At 48.2% G+C, this 21,158-nt stretch overlaps 1 protein-coding gene across 1 annotated transcript in view; it reads left to right on the forward strand.

The window, feature by feature from the left end:
- Positions 1-21,158, forward strand: part of AHSA1 (activator of HSP90 ATPase activity 1) — a 214,090-nt gene that overhangs the window by 42,326 nt on the left and 150,606 nt on the right. The window lies entirely within an intron of this gene.

Consider the following 21,158-nt stretch of genomic DNA (forward strand, 5'->3'; position numbering starts at 1 on the left):
TGTCAGATTGGTGACCGGTATGTTCATTATTTAGTTTGTGTAGGTTAGCATGAAGTTAATGACCTTAGTACAGACGTATGTGTCAGTGTGTCTAAGGACCTTTATGTTTTTCTGGCTTGGTGATTTTTTTTCTTTGTAATGAGAGAACCATTACATACACAACAGGGTGCAGCATTACAGCTTTAAAATCATCTTTACATGATTAGAAAGGAAGTAAGGAAATCAGTCCTGGCAAAATATGGTTTAGGAATGACATTGCATCGATCAAATAGATATTAAAATAAGGTCCACCCATGAATACCTGGGAGATCATTAAATACCATGTCCTATGTAAGGTTTGAATTTAGGATTGAGATAGTTTTACTTTGCGTTGAAGTGCTAGAATATAACATGCTGCAATGTATTCTTGAGATTTTGCTTACAAATGCAAGCTTCAGAAATGTTGCTTGTGGTGCAGTCCATTGATAGAAGAGTACCAACATAGATAGCCATTGCCTAATGTACGGCTCAATCCAAATAGTTGCAATTTGCTAATGAACATGTTGCCCATGTCTATGGGTCAGATATCCACAACCCCAAAATACAATTTAATATAGTATAGCAATGAAAGTCAACAAATGCTGTGCACACATTCTTTCATATTTTTAGAGTCCAATAATTTAATGAAATAATTAAATCAATAACCTGAACTATCTTTGGACTGGAGTATGACTCAAGGTTATGCTTAGCGGTAATGAAAAAAATTCAAATATATTTGAACGTAGAGTTTGCAGCTGAGAATGAACTTGGGTAACCGTTTGATTATTACAGTTCATGTTCTCCATTACCGCTGTACATACGCCTTAGACATTTTCTAGTCCAAAGAGATTTTGGCAGGACACGCGAGTCCTGTATTTCTTAGCCCTGAAGAAGCTTTCATGTTGAATTTATGTATTAAATCTTTTATTGAACAAAGATAAGCATCATGCACCTCACCACATCATTCGGGCCGGAGTCGATCTGGGGAAGCCAAAATCCAGAGCCCCATTGTCGCCTATCGCATTTCCTAGCGGGGAACACTGTTCGTTAACACAGCAAGCCGCCTACAACCCAACCGGGCCGGCCGCGTCAAAAGAGGTGCTATAGAGGTGCAGGCTGAACAACAATAGTGCAAGAACGTAGAACATTAAATACCCCCCCCCCCCCCCCCCTTCCCACCCTACCCCTCCCCTCTCCTTGTCCAGTATTGGGGACCAATAGTAAGCCTCTGTTGTCCTCTACAGGTCAGGCATCGCTGCGCGTGTCGGGACTTTGCGCTTGTGGGTGCGCGTCTTGGGTTCCGGGAGAGGGGTTTCTGCGAGTCGCAGTAGACGTAGGTAACGGGGACAGCTTACCTCCCGGAATTCCCCCGTTAGTAGGGTGAGGAAGGGCCGCCAAAGCTCCGCAAAGTCCGTCCCCCTCCCTGCTGCTGCCAATGACAGTTTTTCCATCCCCAGGATCGCCCAGAGCCGGTGTAGCCAACCCAGTTGCTGCGGAGCCTGGACGGCCCTCCAATGGGCCACTATATTCTGGAGTGCTGCCCCCAGAGCTAGTGCAATCAGCCGCCCTCTCCAGGATTTCAGGGGATACATGAGATCGTTCGGGAGGCCTAATATGATGTAGGCTGGGAAGCGAGGCAGCTGCGTGTCTAGGTGTGAGTCTATGAGGTCCAGGATGGGGGTCCAATAGGGGCGGAGTGCCTCACAGCCCCACAGCAGGTGTTCCAGTGTTCCTAGTTCCCCGCACCCCCTCCAACATCTATCGCTAACCCGGGTATCCCATTGGTGTAATCTCTCGGGCGTTTGATACCAGTATGTGGCGACTTTGGTTAGGGTCTCGGTGAGCCCGGTGTGGAGTGCTGAATGTCGGGCTCTATGATACACCCCTTCCCATTCTTTCCTAGTGAGTTGTCGCCCCAGATCCCTCTCCCACCTAGCCTGCCCTGCGTTGTATGTGTGGACATGAGTGAGGAGCAGCTGTTGATAGAGGTCCGAGATCAGTTTTTTATCTGATGTGCGAGTTAGCAACCACTTTTCGTAAGGTGTGAGGTGTCGTTGGGCACCAGGTTGGATCGAGGGGTGAAGCACCCAGTGTCGCACTTGTAGGTACTGTAGGCGTTCTGTCTCGGCAATGCCGTAGTCTGTCTTAACCTGATGAAACGGGAGGATCCCCTTGAGGTCGAACATGTGGCCCGCCGCTCTGCCGGGCGTTGTACGCCAAGTCGAGAACGCTCTGGTGTCCAAACCAGACGTGAAGTCCGGATTTTCGAAGATGGGGGTCATAGGCGAGGGAAAGGAGGTCAATCCCTTGACCACAGCTACTCTGTCCCACACTTCCAGGGTGGTGCTCGTGATGTCGGAGGCGTAGAGGTTGGGGGGTCTATGCCGGCGCGGCAGGAAAGGCACGCCCTGTAGGGTACGTCCGGCCACTGCCTGGTCCTGGAAAAGCCAGTGCTTGCCTGACTCCAGTTGGTACCACTCTACGAGGGTGCGTAGTTGTGCCGCCTGGAAATACAGGGTGAGGTCAGGCACACCAACCCCCCCATGGGCAGGAGGCAAAGTGGCGAGGGTATGCTTAAACCGTGGCCGGCCATTCCAGATGAATCGCGACAGCTCCGATTGGGTCTGTTGAAGCCACCCAGCCGGGGGCTTCAGGGGTAGCGTCTGGAACAGATATAAAATCTGCGGCAGCAGCGTCATTTTGACTGCGGCAATTCTGCCCAGCCATGATAGCGTAAGTGGTTTCCACCGTCTCAGCTGCTCTCGAAGTTTTTTCGTGAGCGCCTCATAGTTGACCCGTGCCGTACCCCGCACTGTCGGGGTCAGGAGGACACCCAGATAAGAGACGGAGGGGTCCGACCACTGCATTTTGAACTCCGCTTTGATCTCGGCCAACACGTCAGGTCGCAGTGAGATGCTTAGGGCCTCCGATTTCGCTTCGTTGATTTTAAAGCCCGAGGCCAGGGTGAAGGCGTGGAGCTCCACAAAGAGCGCCCGCAGTGACTGCATCGGGTTGGTGAGGGACAGTAAGATGTCGTCCGCATAGAGACTGATTTTGTGTGTGTCAGCACCGAACTGGATGCCAGAGATGAGCGTGTGGTGCCGCACCCTCTGTGCCATCGGCTCCATGTAGAGCGCGAATAGGAGCGGCGAGAGTGGGCAGCCCTGGCGGGTGCCTCTGCCAATGTCGAACCTCGGGGAAGTATGGCCGTTCACCCGCACCGCCGCGTTGGGCTGGCGGTAGCAGTTGAAGATGCAGTGACGGAGTTTCTCCCCAAACCCGAAGTGGCCTAACACTTGGTCAAGGTAGGGCCAATGCACCCTATCGAAATGCTTTCTCAGCATCGATGGTGAGGAGCATACAACCCGGCCTAGTACGTGACCCGGCTTCAATGAGGTGCAGTACCTGCCGAGTATTGTCACTGGTCTGCCGTTGGGGGATAAAGCCCGACTGGTCAGGGTCTATCAGCTGCTGCATGTACGGCGCTATGCGACCTGCGAGTATGCCGGTGTAAAGCTTCAGGTCTATGTTCAGCAGCGATATAGGCCTGTATGAGCCACAATTAGTCGGGTCGCGGCCGGGTTTAGGAATGACAGAGATGGAAGCCTCTAGTAGATCTGGGTGTATGGCTCCAGGCTGATCAGAGGTGTTAAACAAGTCGCGCAGGAGGGGGGCAAGCTGTGGACAGAAGGCCTTGTAGAAGGCTGCAATATAGCCGTCAGGTCCCGGGGATTTGCCCACCTTGAGTCGGGATATCGCCGAAATGACCTCCTCCAGGCCAATAGGCCGCTCTAGGAAGTCCGCTTGGGCCTGATTGAGGGTGGGGAGCACAGCGCCTCGCAGATAGGCCGGGCCGGCGTCGGGGTCCAGGTGATCCGCATCGTAAAGCGCGGCGTAGAAGTTGCCGAAGGCTGCCGCTATAACTGCGTCCTCCGTGATCTGGGTGCCACTAGCAGATTGGAGGGAGCGCACCTGCTGTCGCTGGGTCTGCGCCCGTAGTCTGCTCGCCAGAAGCTTCCCGCAGCGGTCGCCCCCGGTGTAGTACGCGTGTTTGAGGCGCATGGCGGCATATTCCGCCACGTCTTGGTCCAGGGCAGCTAGCATCTTCCTCTCGTCGCACAACTGGCGCCATGCCCGCGCCGCCCCGTGCGTTGGTGCATCTGTTCCAGTTCCGCCACCCGTTGGGTGAGTTCGGCTCGTTTCAGAGCCCTTTCTTTGTTGTTGGCGGTGGCGATGGAAATAAGCTCCCCGCGCAGGATCGCCTTGAGGGCTGCCCACTGTGTGGCTTTAGTGGTGTCTTCGTTAGCGTTATGTTCCAGGAAGCGGGCTATCGCGGTTTTAAGCCGTTCTTGGGTGTCTGGCAGGTGCAGAAGGCCATCTCGCAGCCTCCAGTGTCGTCGGGGGGCCGGCGTGGGCCCTACTCGGAGTGTCGCCACGACTGGGGAATGATCCGACAGCGCGGCCGGGAGTATCTCCACATCCTTGACCTGTGGCACCAGTCGGGAGGAGCACAAAAAATAGTCCAGTCTCGCATAGGATTTGCGTGCCGCCGAGTAATATGTGTAGGCCGTCGTTTGCGGGTGAGTGTGTCTCCACAAGTCGATGAGGCCTAGCTCTGCTATGTGTGCATGCCCTGCGGTGGTGAGTGCCCCTACCTGCCCAAATCTCTGACCTGAGCGATCTGCCGTGTTGTGGAACACAAGGTTGAGGTCCCCACCGAGTAGTAAGTGTGCGTGTGTGGTAGATGTGGCGGCTTCTAGTGCTGTGTGTAAGAATTTTTCCTGACCCTCGTTCGGGGCATAGACCGAACCCACCAGCAGAGTGCCACCCGCGATCTGGAAGCTGTAGAGTAGAAGCCGCCCTTTGATTTCAGCTTCCTTCTGAAGGACCCTCCCCTCGAACGACTTGGCCACTAAAATTGCTACCCCAGCCACCTTTTTCTGGGAGGAGGAGAAGAACTGCCAGGGAAAGGCGCGCGATTTAAGCCTGTGGTGGTCACTAGTGACCAGGTGTGTTTCCTGGAGGAGGCATATGTCCGCTTTCGATCGCTCCAAAAAGGACAGTATCGCCTTGCGCTTGTTTGGGCTGTTAAGACCCCGCACATTAAGTGAGAGTATCGTCAGGTGACGTGTCATGTCGGGAGTAATAGGAGAGATGCTAGGTCCCACCCGTGGGCGGTGGGCATGAGCCGAAAGACCATGACAGGCACAGCACGGGGATGTCCATCGACTCCGTCAGTGAAGTTAGAGCCCCTTGGACAAGGAGAGCCACCCCCCCATCCCCCAACTCCCCCCCAGCCCCAATCCCAACTAGTGCAACTCCCCCCTCCCGGATACCCCCCGCCCCGTTGTCCAAACATTGAAAAAGATTCGAGCAAACATAGTCCCAGGTCCAGGTGGTAGTCCGCTGGACCCGTGGTAGGGTAGTCACTTGGTAAGCAGGCAATGGCAGCGGTGTTGGTGGATGAAGTACTGTCCCAGCCGCCCCTGTGGGCAGAACGGGACTGGGATAACAAAGAAAGGGTGGTGAGTCCGATGCCGTCACTCCCGCCGCCGGAGCGAGCAATCCCGGCTTCATCAAAAACCGACGCGGTCTGTGCAGCTCGTGTGGGAATCAGCCACTGTCCGGATTCGCTAGGCCCTGCGCGACGGTCTCCACCGCCGCACGCTGGCCCTCTTCTATCTCCTTAGTGGCGGGGCGCCGCGGTTTGTGGCGGCGCCGTTGCTGCTTCCATCTCCCGGCAGTGTCCTCACCGGAGGCGCCCCCGCCCGGGGGGTCTCCGTCTACTGTCGGCTCGTCGAGGCCCAGGAGGGTACAGGCCTCCCTGAGGGAGCGCAGTTGGTGGAGGTTGTTGCCCATTCTAAACACCAGTCTAAAGGGGTGGCCCCAACTGTAGGAGATGCCGCGTTTACGCAGTTCAGCTGTGACCGGCCGGAAAATGCGGCGCTTCTCCAGGGTAAGGGCTGCGAGGTCCTGGTACAAGGTTGGGGCGTGTGCGCCGAAGGTGAGCGGCGCCATCTGGCGCGCCTTGTTGAGGATCTCCTCTTTGGTTCGAAAGTCTTGCACGCACACAAGTATGTCCGCCGGGTGTGCCGTGTTAGCCCTGGGTGGGTCCGTCCGGTGTGCTCTATCGAGAACTAGGGCAGCGTCCGCTGAACGGCCCAGGATGTGATTAAACAGGCCCCGGGTGAAGTGAAAAAGATCCTCCGTGTCTGGGGAGTGTTTAACCCCCCGAATCCTAATGTTGTGCCGCCTGGAGCGATTCTCCAGGTCCTCGGCGTGGGTCTGGAGGTCCACTTGTTGATCATGAACGCGAACCAGTTCCTGGCGCAGCGCCTCGAGTTCCGCGTCGCGCGTGTCTCATTTCGCCTCCAAATCAGCCACTCTCTCCCCTATGGCGTCGGTGTCACGGCGTACCTCCTTTATTTCCTCCTGCAGTTCCTTCTTCAGGGCGTGTATGTCCTCGCGCAGGCCGGTAAAGAGAGACTCCAGGAAGGAACGTGTGACCGGGGCCTCCGGGTCCGTCTTTCCCAAGGACGGAGAGTCCGGGGCTTTCTTCTCGCGGCCCGCTCGGTGGCTGGTTGACGCGACGTCATTTCGCTTCCCCATTGTGCCAGGGGTGAAGAGCTCCGTGATAGTGCGGGTCTTCCGGGTCTTCCCGTTGGACATGACCCAACTAGGTCGTCCCCGACGAGCCGATCGGGTGCCACTAGCTCCAGTGGTCTCAGGCCCCCAATGGTCGGGTACCCCACTTGCCCGTGGACACTGTCGTGGTTGGGCCGCCTTAGTCCAGCTCCCCACGCGCTGCTTGGGGGGGGCGTCCGGTCCCTCAGTCACGACCCCCCAGTGAGAGAGCACAGGCCGGCTGCCCGCGCACTCCGATGTGTGGCGCCAGGCTCCCCAAGATGGCGGCTGGTCTCGGTGCTTGGCCCCGGCCGGGCGAAGGGAAAGGTGGGCGCTCTGCAGGAAGGGGGGTCCACTGTCACCGTCTCACCCCCCCCGCCTTCCTCCACTCAGTTGCCGCTGTCGCGTCGCGGGTGGGGGCTGGTCATTCACCCCCTGCTCCTCACCTCTGGCGCCACCGGGGGCCGCTTGATGCTGCCGTTCAGGCCGCTGCTACACACCGGCAATCTTCTGGGCGGGGGCGGCTCTGGTATCTGGGCTGAGGCGGCAGGTCCGCAGAAGCCTCCGTAAGTGTTCACGGGAGGCCTCGCGCGGCGCCGCGCGGGCCGGACCTGCCGCTACTACCGCCGCCCGCCTGGGAAGTCACAAAGGCGGCCTTCAGGCCCCGCCCACCTCGGCCTCGCTGCCGCCGCTCCGCACTCTCCAGGCCCCAACGGCCGCGGCGAACGATCGGGACAAGGCTGGGCCCCCTCCGCTGTCTGCACCACCGCAGTCCCCTCCGCCGCTGTACCGCTGGTTTTAGGCGCCGTGTCGGACCTTTCGGGCCGGGATAGATGCTTTGTTGGTGCTAGAAGACGGCGTCCGGCGGCGGGAGCTCAGCAAAGCCCGTCCGCTCACACCGCCATCTTAGCCACGCCCCCTTCATGTTGAATTTAAACACTTTGACTGCTGTCTTGTTGTAGAGTCCAAAATTCAATGTGAAATAAAGAACCATTCCACAAGAATTTAGGCATCTGGATTTGTCATTGAATTTACTGAACTCTGGTAATTAAAAAGAGTTATTACACAGATTTTGTTGCCTTTGCCTTCCTTATTATATTCATTAATAGTATAGCTTTCCTATCAAAAACTGTATTCACTTAGGACTTGTATTGATGAAGCTCCCCTTTCAGTTCTGTTTCTTTAAAATGCACTTAAGTGTCCTCTCCTCAGATAGGAAGAGTCTTTCACAGACTTCATTCATACCTGACTTGTGGAAGGGCTTTGGAAAGTGTTTAGTATGACTGGGGGAATACTCCTCTATCTAACAATGGGATTTGCATTTGAACGTATGCTTAAAGACAGTTTCCTAAAAACTTGTTTTATTTGTTGCCTGCGCCAATGTGGGTTGTCTTAGCTACAGCCAGGCTCTACGTTCTAATGAGCATCATGCTTTATTTCATGGAAATAAGGTTGTTTAATAAGACGTTAACCTGTTGTGCTGAGATCGTGTCAGATTTCTATGTATGTCACAGAATGTTACTTCTAACCTCCTACCTGAATTGCCTTGCCCAGCATAAAGGTTATTTACCACCCTGGATGTGGAATTGACTCTATTTAGTAAGCTAAGTTAAAAAAAATATATATATATCATTGGACTGAACAAAAGCACTTGCATAAAGCTTTGATAAACTTTATTTACACATGATTTAGGATCTTATGCTCTCCTAAAGTAAAACATTGTACAGACCATCTGTATGTAGGCTATATCTATGAAATTTGCACAACATATCATTGCCACTCCGACTGAATACTTGATTGTCCAAGATACAGCTATTGTCATGTATGGCCAGTCATTTAACTTATCGGCCGCAAGCCCCTCAACCTATTCAACATGTCGGCACTACCAGGCTACGGTTACACTGATGCATTTCAGTTTCCTTTGTAACATCTGAAAATGAAGAGTTAAAATGATGCAAACATTTTGTGCAACGTGTTCAAATTACTTTCTGTTCATTCGACCGCGCCACAAACATTTGGCATTACCTTACTCAAGATCATGCAAACCGAAATCAAACAATTGTTACTCATCATGCCACCTGCCCTCTCCAGTATTTTATTTGCCCCTCTGCTTAATCCGTGTCCTCAAACTGATGCTTTAAAGCAAGAGTAATATTTCTGCTCAATCTAATTTATTGAGATTCAACTTTCTGCTCAATCTAACTTATTGAGATTCAACTCTATGGCATTGAACACTTTCTTCGTACCAGCCAGTAGAGATCCCTGCTGAGATTGACTCACAGAATAATATACTATCTCAACACTGGCTCATGTTTCATGTACAAACCATGGTCCATCTCCAAATTCACAGCAGGATTTTTATTTTTTCTCGAAATATCAGTCGCCCGGAGTCCTCTTCTCTATTGTCTGATTCCGGTTCTCCTCAAGGTGCTTTCACATTATGCTTCAATTAATATTCCATAACTATAACGCTCTTTTTGATCTAATGATGATGGTCAATTCATCCGCTGTGGGTGTGCCTTTCTTCCAATTGAAAGGGGTCTACCCACTTCAGCTCCAGTCGAGCTATACTTCATATTTTCGAAAACATTGGCATGTTTAGCATTCACCCCAATGAATTTTGGAATGTATTTGGTCCATTTTCAGGGGGAATTCAAGGTTGAAACTGTAATCCCCATCCTACTGTAATCACAGCATCTCACTTTGTATGTTTTGAAAGGCTATGAAGTATAGCTCATGCGAAAATGAAGGATTTGCGTGAAAAGAAGAACATTGGATTTTTTTAAAACTGGGCAATAAAGTTGAGGCTTGTAGAAAATCACATTGTTTGAAAATACGACTGCATACACTTTGACAGTATTATAGTGCCTCTGCACTGTGTGTCTAGTCCCTATCTGGAGTTGGAGTAGCCAAATCCCTTTCAATTTATGTTTGAACCAAATTAACTTTATCGAAATTTTTTACCTCCAGGAAAATCAGGCCAAATACGTTATTCAGGTAAATTTTAATTACAGTTTTTTTTTACTTTTATACCAGCTGAAGCTTTTTTGTCCTTGGCATTTGAATTAACATTACACACAGACAGCGGTTGTTTCCCCCTAGATTTTTTTTTACTAATTGCAACTCCTGCTGGAGTAATCGTGAGAGAAAAGATATATAGTTCTACCAGGAAATCTATTTTTTGGTGCCGCTGACTTTTTTGTTTTTTGTTTTTTTGCTTCCCTGGTTTTGCCTTAAAACATTGAGTCTCCTCATTCATTAAGTTCCCAGGTAAACAGACTGGTAATGTATAGAACAATATTATTAACAAAACACCAGCTACTGCTACAACAACTCTGTTCATGACTGTGATTGATATCTGTGAAGCTCTGCTTCATGACAGTAGGCACGGTAATCCTATCCCTATATTCCATGCACGGAAGAGCAAAAAAACGAAAGTTCTAAAAAAGTTTATTAAGCAAAAGAAAGCCAGTGCCAGTCGAAATTGGCTTCATATGCATAATGCTGTCAAACCAATGACTCCCTTTAGCATTTCATGAAATTCTAAAAGGTTGCTCAGACAACGAAGTCCTGCTATTTTTCTGGTCTTCAAAAAAAATCCTATTCTTTCTGAAGATGATTTAATTTCCATCAGTACTAAAACTAATTTGATCTTGTCATGTAATCTTTCAAAGATCTAGGTCTTAATGGCTTGAGAAGCAACTTGCTTCAACAGATATACCCTCTGGTGCGCTCTCCCATGACCAGTTGGCTGCATACCATACATTTAGAAAGGGGCAGTTACAATTTCCATTCTTAAATGTTATGGTTAGAATCTGACCTCTTCTAATCTCCTAAGTGCTGAAATCCCGCACAGTGAAACGGATTGTTAATATTCCATTATCTGATCAGATTGGTTGGGTTGAGGCTCACCATGTCATTTCTATTACCCACACACATTTTCTTGATGTTTACTCTGTCCTACACTGTTCAGTGACCTTGAAAGTGAGGGGTGTTAAGGCACTGTTGACTGTGTTAAGATCCAAACTTTGGCATAAGTAGGGGTGCCCGCAGGGAATTGCCCCATCTTCTATCAGAATTGTATATTGGTACCGGATCAATTGTTCAACTAAACAAGCACTGGCGTTGCCAATAGGTCTCGCAGTAGGAAAGTTGGAGCTATTACAATTGCAAATAACAATGCCTTTTATTTTATTTTTCATTTTAAAAACATAAAGGGCTTTGTTATTTACAAAAGCAATAGCTCCAACTTTCCTACTGCGAGACCTATTGGCAACGCCAGTGCTTGTTACTTCAGCCACCAGATTAGGGCCCGTCTGCACGAAATCTTCCTCCAGTTCCGTGAGCAGCACGTACATGAGCAAACATTAAGATATTTTGTTTACCATTGCTTGGCGTGCGTGAATCTGTTGATCATAGAAGTCGATGGGTTAATCAGATTGGATATAAACTGGTTTTGAGGGACCTAAAATATCAAGCAACAATTTTGTTTTGCGGACTTTAGCGTCCCTTCATATTACTTTTTTAAATCGAAATGCCTGCAATTACATCACTATGCCTAATTCTGGTAAAAATGTTATTGCAGGTGACAGGGAGGAATGGAAACAGAACAGCTGTTTGTGACATGTCGGATTTTCTGCTTTATCTTTGTGTGAAGAGCCAAAAAAGGACGTAAAGACGTATCTATGCTAAAAAATAGTGCAAAATATTTTAGCAAGCATTTTGCTCAACTTCCGCACAGAAAATATACATATTTTGACCAGGCCTAGCTCAATTAACTCCATAAGATGCTTAAACACTCCTCACTTAGCAAAGTATGAATATTATTATTAGCAATAAATTCAACGATTTCACAATATGTAAACAATCATGTAATTGTTTTTAAATTACAATATCCGAGTATGCCAAAGAAATTTCTTAATTGAACACTGAAATACTCAAAAACACTGCAAAAAACGGACAGACTTGTGTCCAGTGCATTGCTTTCAATTCAAAACTTGGCCCATGGGGCATTATAGCTGGATTATATCACACAAGAGCAGATTTTTCATTTAGTCACGGGTCGATTAAATGTTTTGCACAAAATACTGAGCCGATGCCGGGACTCGAGCCTCGTTCCCCAGTTCCAGGGTAGGCAGGTCAGGCAGTTAGGCCCAGTGCTTTAAATCAGAGCAAAATAGTGCAGATACTCATTTAAATTAGGCGAGTGGGCGGGGCTAGGAGCGTGGCCAAAGGCAAGAAATGACTTACTTATTGACTTCTATACTAGTTGTAGCACAAACCAAAACACATGAGAAATGATTTACAAAAACAAAATTGTTTAAATCATTACACAAAACAAAGACAAACGAAGTGATATTTAAGCAATTCCTTGTTTAGTAATATTTGCCGCTTGAATACTTTTATTTGCTGTTACTTGGCACAATATTATATATTCTCGAGCATGCCGACACACACAGAAAGAAACCAACAGATGTTCACACTCTAAGCATTCCACACATTTCCTCTAATATTCCCCCAATAGTGTCTCGATTTCCTCCCTCTTTTCTCTCACACTAAAACACGCACAGGTAACAGACACACGTAAGCAGACATTTGCACAAAAGAGTGGGGTGGGATTAAAGTCATTTTAACCCCCCATGGCTTTCTCAATTGCACTGTCACCGGGCTGCCTCGATTCCTTTCAACACAGCATGATGGTGAAGATGCACCCAGATATCCTACAAACGAGCCCACGTTGAATAGTTCAGCGGGGCTCGGCTCAGGCCTACCAAAGTGTTGACTGTTAAGAGACATGTTACCAGCCCTAGCAGCAATGCGCCTATCCTTAATGAGTACCGGTATTCTCCTCGGCAGTAGAGAAGTGCTGGTACTCTGTGATAAAAAAATAAGAAGTGCCGGTACTCTGTACCTGCGAGTAACGGCCCATTTAAAGTACTGGTTTGGCATCATTGCCTCCCCGATACCTAGGCATGCCTAACACGAGATCCTGTCAGACAGCAGACGAACTTTTGAAACAGACCAGTAATCAAGTATGAGGAATTCGCCCAAAACGTCAGTGAACAGTATGTAGCGATAAGCATTTTCAACGCAGTGAATGAAGCTCGGAACTTCATTAACAACTAATGCACAGCAGAGGGAGCTCCGGTATTGGTAAACTCTTACTTTAAAGCAGCGAAAATTGTTTCTACAGTAGATCACTACTCTTCTTTCTACATTTTTTTTACATTCTGAATGGCCGCCAAAAGATAATGTGACCTTTTTATCCAATAACGTTAAACATACCAATAATAAGCTGGGTCAGTAAGTAGACATGACGGAGGGAAGGCAGAGAAGGGGAGGGGGGAGGAGAAATGCGACACGGTGTGAAGCAGCAGGGGCCTTTGAAGTGAAGCTAAGCTTCACTTCAAAGGTGTGGGAGGAGTGCTGCTACAATCTACACAAGCCTCCTGAGGTGTGCACACTCATAGGGCGCAGCCTCTCCATACCTGTGTTCCCTCCGTGATGTCTTCCATGAAGTGTGTGGATTCTTCAATCGCCGTGCTGTGGAGGACGTTTGGGCGTACGCTTTTGCCGGAAGCCATCCGGTGCGGTGTCTGAGTGCCGCCATTTGAGGATTGGCAGATCGACTCCGCTTAGTTACCTGCTGTTTCGGAATGTTTTCCCTTCAAGTTGCCAACCAATTGACGCATCGATAATGTGAAGAAACTTGTAATTACGGCGTGAGTCCTCACGTTTTTCATCTGTGTAGCGGACGCTGGATTTTTGCACTCCACTGGACAGTGTGGCAGAAGTGTGTGTTCTACCTAAGGAAAGGGACGCTCTGTAGTTTGAACATTTGAGGCAGTACGTACATATTCGATGTGTCTGAGTCTTAACTTTGGAGCCTTTTTCATTTTCTTTTGTCATCCTCACGCATGTTACATGACCAAGTTACACTATCTAGCTGATGTTTTGTACAAACCATTCACAAGTCGTAAAACTAGGGCAAGGCTGTGTTTTCGGGGAGAGAGAGGGGAGGTGCTGGTGTGGGAGGGGGGAGATGCTGGTGTGGGAGGAGTGCTGCTAGGGCAAGGCTGTGTTTGCGGGGAGAGAGAGGGGAGGTGCTGGTGTGGGAGGGGGGAGGTGCTGGTGTGGGAGGGGGGAGGTGCTGGTGTGGGAGGAGTGCTGCTAGGGCAAGGCTGTGTGCGGGGAGAGAGAGGGGAGGTGCTGGTGTGGGAGGGGGGAGGTGCTGGTGTGGGAGGAGTGCTGCTAGGGCAAGGCTGTGTTTGCGGGGAGAGAGGGGAGGTGCTGGTGTGGGAGGGGGGAGGTGCTGGTGTGGGAGGAGTGCTGCTACGGCAAGGCTGTGTTTGCGGGGAGAGAGAGGGGAGGTGCTGGTGTGGGAGGGGGGAGTTGCTGGTGTGGGAGGAGTGCTGCTAGGGGAGGAGAAGCCCTGGCCGTGAATGCGCGTGCATGTTTACTCATGTGATTCACGTGAACTGCAAGAAAACCGCGGGGCTGAAAGCCCTTGGTTTGAAGAGGATTTTGCTGACTTGAATTCTCCCCATTTCCCAGTTCTGCGGAATGGTAAAGGCGAGACCTAAAAACAATTTAACAAACTCTCGCAACATCTCTTGTCAATCTGGGGTTCATCCGGATGCATCTTTCCTCCATAGCTTTCTAATAGACCACTCCTCCTCCGTTAGGTGTCCAGTGCATTGGAACTTTCTATCGTGCAGTCTTCATATGCTGATCCATGTCATCTATGGTCTAAGTCTTCATTCTTTATGTACGCTTTAATAAACAGAATCCCCAGTTTATTTAGTTTTACAGTGCTTTTTGTGATCGCAAGAAAATTGCAGCTTTTTAAATTTTTTATTTTTTATGCCTATTTCGACTAGATTTCAACACTGGATAAGATCAGCAATCTGAGTGATTGGATACCTAATTATTTTCTTTTGTTAAAGCAAGCCTGAGACTAGAGTGCATATTCTTCGCACCTGCAAATAATTTAAGATTACCAGTCCTGTTTATTTCAAATAGTGACCTTTTGTTGACTCTTTCCTGCGTGTAGTCCTCTGAATTCCTTAAATGGGGAGAGATGCAGGCCATGTATTAGTTTGAATGTTTCTTTTTAGACCATTTTGTTTTCTTTTCAAAAGTGTACCTACTTGGTATTTTACATACATTCAGTGGTGTGGAATTCATATAGTAAGATGTACAGGACATAATGCTTGGGTTTAAGGACAACAAGTCTTCATTTCTATGTTGTCCACTGGACAACTAGGCTTTACTTTCCTACTGCTAAACTCCAGCTTCAAAGTTTCAGCTCCCCAAATTGGAGTTTCCGTCTTCCCTGGAGTTCGTAGGTGTGGGAGTCTCCGGGCATGGGGAGGAGTGCCATATATCCGACAGTCGCTGGCAAAACATAGCTTTTGCTTTGATCATACCGAAGGCAATCGCTCATTAAATCAGCCAAAACATCTTTTATTTTTCTGTAATGTAGAAGCATCTTTTGCCGCCTGGTCCTCCATCCTGCACGTCTTAATACTTATGCAGTAGACATTGCCCTGAGTTTTTGAATCTGTGGTTTTACATAATGAGGAATCAAAAAGCATTATGTCATGCTAAAAGGTGTTTTTGAGGAACTTCAAGGCAATAGACATTAGTATGCCATCCATTGTCTCTGTCCAAAGGGGAGGACTCAAAGGTGGATAAGGAAGAATCGGGCAGTCAAGAAATCCAAGAGAAGGAGGGGGTACCTCAGATATATTTATCTCTTAGGTTCCTATTCTAGTGAGGAAACGTGGAGAATTCATATTTTTGAATAGAGCAGTTGGTCCGTAGAGGATGTAAAAAGAAAGTTCAAAAGAATGCTCTTATAATAATAATGTACGTTTTTGGTCCACTGCCTGAGGCTTCCCCACTAGAAGATAAGCTAATACTTGACCCTGATTGGCGAGATGCTCTGTCCTCCCCCCAGGGATATAGCCATTCCCGTGAGACTGCAGCTTCAACGTCAAAGTTCTGCACTGCCTTTATCTTGCTGCAGGAGCTTTGGTCAATATGGGCAGGAAGACCGATCCTTATTGCCTCAAACAGTGCCCCGAAACTATGACTGCTAAACATATGGGAGGCCACAGACCTCACCCAGACAGAGAAATAGAGGGTTTCATTGAGATGGGCCCTTGCAAAGTGAAAGAGTGAAAAAAAATAAGAGGGTGAGTGTAATGCCAACTATCAGAGATTGGGTTGCACACATGGATAGAGCTATGTTTGTGGAGAAGTATGTTTTCAAACACCGGATGCCCCAAAAAATGGATTGTAAGTGAGCTCTTAAAGCAACCCAATGTAGGTGGGGTTTGTTGCAGGACAGGTAGCTAAGGAAATAATAAAGGTATCTTTGTTTTCCCCAGGCAATGAAGTGTTTAATTGTGGCAGCATATCAATAATTAAACAAGAAAGGGATCCATATTGTCCAGCAGTCTGAAGTACAATGCCCACTAATAAGTGCCATCCTAAATTGCCATGCAGGACTCTGGCCAAAGCAGGTAGTCTTTTCTTAAGACTAAGAATTATTCTACAAACCAGTAGAATAGTGGCTCAGGGCAAAGCTAATTAATTAATGACCATTCCCCTGAGGGAAGTAGACCTTTGTGGCTTTATAAACCCGGAGGGTAAAGCCTGGCAGGTTTTAAGCAGCCTTAGTGAACTAGATTTGGTCATGACCCCCCCTCTCCCCCCCAACCATAGTGTATGTATATGTGTGTATATGCATTATAATACAGCCCCCCTCTGGAAAGTTCATGGTCCAAGTAGTATGGTTGAATCAGACTCTTTCAGGAAAGTACTAACCAAGAACTATGTTGTATGCTGTCTGGAAACGTGGCTTCTTAAGGAGAACCCGGTAATTTCAGGCTTCTGCACGATTTACTCTGATGCAACACCCAATAACTCATGACGCAACTAGGCTGTTTTAAACACTTTGGTCTCATCCAAAATTGCTCAAGGTGACTTGTAGGTATGCTTTAAGGACCATATGTACTATCGTTAGTGATTCCCAAATAGCACATTTTTGTGCTTCTGTATTTGGAAATCGCAAACACCAATGTACAAATGTGTCTTTGACACATTTTGTGATTCCCAGTGGGTCGCAAATAGACCTAACTCAAAAATATTTATGAGGTAGGTGCTGGTTTGCGACCCACAGGGATGGTGGCCTGCTGGGTCAGCAGACTACCATTTCAGTGATTGCTTTCAAATAAAGCTTTTTTTTTCTTCATGCAGCCCTTTTTCCTTAAAAAGAAAATGGGCTGCGTTAAAAAAAGAAAAAATCTTTTCTTAATTTTTTTTAAGAGTAGGCAGTGTTGCGTGGGACCACTGCCTCACCTACTTGAAGTAGGTGGTAAAATGTGAATGTTTTGCAACCACATTTTGGTCACAAAACATTCACACATACCAACCACTGCGATTTTATTTTAGGAAGGGACGCCATAAACACACCTCTTTTAATACCAAATTGCAAAATAAATTTGCGATTTGGTAATAGGTTACTGAATCGCAAGAAGGGGTTTGTACACGTGAAAAGGCCTTTTTGTATTTTGTGAATCAGCCGTTTGCTACCACAAAAAGTGGTTGTACATGTGGCCCTTAGTGTGCATGTTTGCAGAATTGATTTGTGTAAGAAGAATGAGGAAGTGCTGGTGAATCTGATAGTTATAAATGTGTACATCACCCCGAAAGGGAACAGTCTAAAGTCTGACAAGGTAACTTTGTTCCAAAAGGATTTAGACTTTTTCTACTTTTTTCTAAGGCATGATTGGAATCTTGGTAGAGTTCAATAATGGTTTACGGTCACTTTAGGGAGGAGCCCTTTATGGGAATCTACTGACAGCATATTCTATACCCACAGCAAACTTTCAACAAGCATTTGCAATGCAATAGTCCTCGCATTAGGAAAGTTTGAGCTATTGGTATTGTAAATGACAAATATTTTATTTATGTGTTGGTTTTGAAAATAGCTAAATTAAAAGCTTTGTCATTTACAATGCCAATAGTTGTAACTTTCGCAAACGTGAAACCTATAGCATTTGTAATGCAATATGTGTTGTATTTACATGACTTAGATGTATTAATATTACAAATAACAATGTTTTTTAATCTGTATAATTAATACTTAAATAAAAGTTCTTTTAATTTATAATGGCAATAGCTTAAACTTTTGTAAATAACTTTTGGGAAGATTATGTTCAGTGTATTTTATTGTGATGAAAATCCAAGAACAGCAGTCAAATATTAACATCTTTTCGTGACATTTGTATTAAAGCTTGAAACAATGAGAGAACATTAGAACCAGTTGTTGTTGAATGGTTGCACAGAGTGATGCTGTGGCGTTCAGTGGTGCTGAGTGATGCTGTGGCATTCAGTGGCGCAGAGGCGCTGAATGGTGCTGTGGCGCTGAGTGGTGCTGTGGTGCTGTGGCATTCAGTGGTGCTGTGGCATTCAGTGGTGCTGTGGCGCTGAGTGGTGCTGTGGCGCTGAGTGATGCTGTCACGTTGAGTGATGCTGTGGGAAGCTAATAAGAAGGATAGATAGAGGGTAGGTGTAACCACCTGATGTTCCCGGGATCGGGAAAGCCCGTAAATACGTAGGACAACACAAGGATTAAGAACTTTACCCATTTAATGGTCAAAGGTAAAGAACAAAGCAAAACGTATGCAACACATACTGTGCATGTAAATACGAAGGAGAACAACGATACCAAATCCCAGCTCCTGGATGATCTCACCGTCCTTCGCATGAACACCGGTCCCGGTGTTCTCCAACGAAGGACATCGTGCTAAGTAGCGGCCGACAATGCCGCTCGAATGCTGTGATGGGTACGTTACTTAAGACACAGTTCCTGATCCTCCGCGGGGCTCGTAGGTAAGTACAGAATGAGGGAATGCCCAGCCGGGCACTCTACCTTCCGTTCGAACTTAGGCAGGGAACAGCCGCTCAACCTGCACCACTCAGTGAGCCTCCCTGAGTTAATCTCAGGAACGGTAAACCTCCTTCTTAGACTCGGCAACCACCTCCGTGGGGTGCGTCTCTGTATCTGACTTAATACAATGCATCGATCTCCAGGGAGAGTGTTTGGGCAGAGAGCCGCCGCTCGTCGTGCCCAGTCCCGTCAACGGCCACACCCAACTAATGCGCTGAGACACGGCAAACACCTCCGTGGTGTGCGTCTCAGCTACTGCGGCTGTAAGGGTCTACAGTGGGGGCGGAGAACAGCCGTTCAATCCCCCAAGTACTGTGGAGGCTCAAAGCACTATCGTGCTCTCTCTGGCTTCTTTAGCGGAGACGCGGCAAACACCTCTGTGGTGTGCGTCTCAGCTACTGTTGAAACCGGTTCAATAATGGGGTCAGAGAGCATCCGCTCTATCTGTCCTCGGTGTCCTATGGTCTATTCCTGCTACGGGAATCCTTGGGAACGGGTACTATGGCTGTAGTACGATGTCGGCAGGGATACGAATATCCGACGCTGCGTCCTCGGTGCTACCTGCTTAAGTAGGCGTGTCTGTTCCGCGCTGACTCCCCTCGAGGCATGCTGGTAGTTGTGGTCCCAGCGGCGCAGATCGGTACAGCAGGATCATGCACTCAGCGCCTGACTTCCGCAGGTGAGGGCGAATCATGATGGTAGGAAAGAGAAAGGAGAGAAGAGAAGAGGGGTGAAAGAAGGGTTGGTGTGGAGATGCAGAATGATGAGGTGAAAGATCACAAAAGCGAGGTGGGAAAAAGCAAACCATGAGAAAGGGAACGGAATCTATGAGACAACAAACAGGAGGAGGAGGTGTGAGAGCAAGAAAACGTATGGGTGAGAGGGAAAGGGATTGGAAAGTAAAGTGAGAGAATAGATGAAAACAAGCGATGCGCGCTCTGAGCTGGGGGAGGGCCATTAGCCTGTAAGAACTCGCGAAGGACATCAAAGGAAGGGTGGGAGGGACACTGGCGCGAGCGAGGGGGTATGCAGCCTGGTGAGTTGAAGTGGCAGCAGAGGCGGAGCGCGGCGCGCCACGCACGAAGTGTCTGGTAGCAAATGGTCACCGTAGGTGGGGGAGACAAGGAGAGGAGTAAAATGAATGGGGGTCAGAGGAAGAAAAGTATAGGAGGAAGAGAGGAGTGGCCACAGAGGAAAGGGACTCTGAGAGAGAGATGGGAAAGAGAAAAGAAGAAAGGGAAACGAAAGAGAAGAAGGTGGAACTGAGGCACAAAGAGGAATAGTCCCACCACTGAAAGGCTTCAGACGCTGGAACTCGGTGTGGGTTTTAGAAACAGTTGTTTTAAAATGCATGTACCCTGGGGATTGTAATGATGGACGTCCTTAAATACAGATATAAATCTTGTGGCATAATTGCCCATTCCTCCTCCTATAAAATAGAAAGCAGTGATAACATCTCCTCTTAATCACAGTGCAGCTGCCTTCAGCGGCACGCAGCAGTTTAGCCTGGAATGACTGGCGAAAACGTTTTAAGGCGAGCAAAAATTGGCGGGTGGTACCGATCCGTGGACCCCGGCAGCCCTTTAAATCCAGTAATGCTGCTGTTTGTCACAGTGAAATACACCATGAAGATAATTCTTTATTGCCTAGAGCGGGATAAAAATCGATGATTAGTTGACCCCTACAAGACTCAAAGTACATTACTTTATGACCAGCCGAGTTATCTTTTCCGAGTACACCAAGTATGAATTGGTCATGAAACATGGAGGGTAACGAAGATCATACAGTAAAAGGTAAAGTATGCACAGATCTTTGTAAATTCGGTGAAGGGAAGATCGTGGAGTTTGAATTGAAGATGTTTATTAATTGTCATAGCGTTGTTGCAGTACAGCAGACAGAGTAGAATCGCTAATGAACTGCTAGTTGCAGGAGTTGCCCACCCACAGGTTGCTGAATGTGCTTGAGCAAGCAGCCTTTGAAACACGAGGGAGGAAGTTGGGGTAATTAAATCTGGCTGAGCGCGCGCTGGGGAAGCTTCACACTTGAATGCCTGAAGTCTGAAGGGTGGGGATTGAACTGGGGAAGCTTCAGATGCCTGGCACGGGGAGCAAATGGGAGCGAGGCTGATGGGTTTGTGCACACGCGTCTCACACAAGTGCACCACATGAACTGGACGTAATCAAGAGTGTTGTGTTCGAGGCATGTGGGCTGCTGAATTCATATCTGTGCATAGTCCGCCACCTAGTGTTGGGTCCGGATGATTGCACATTGTTGTCCTGGAAGAGTCTTCGAAGTATCACGAGATAGGTGGCTCCTCCCCTGGACTACAGTGCGCATGGGCATCGCCTCCATCCCCAGATTGTTTTTTTCCGCCATAGGGTTCGGATGTGTTTTCGGTTCCCTCCTTCGGAACCGATAGTTGTTCGATTTTACTTGAGACCAAAAGGTCTTTAGGCTGGGCGTCGGTATAGTTGCGTTCGGGTTCTCTTACTGACTCTCAGCTCCAATCTCCTACTGCCCTTCCACGTGCTTCGACGCGGACGGGCCTACACTA

The sequence above is a fragment of the Lissotriton vulgaris genome, chromosome 9 (genome assembly GCF_964263255.1).
Source record: "Lissotriton vulgaris chromosome 9, aLisVul1.2, whole genome shotgun sequence".
NCBI lineage: Eukaryota > Metazoa > Chordata > Amphibia > Caudata > Salamandridae > Lissotriton > Lissotriton vulgaris.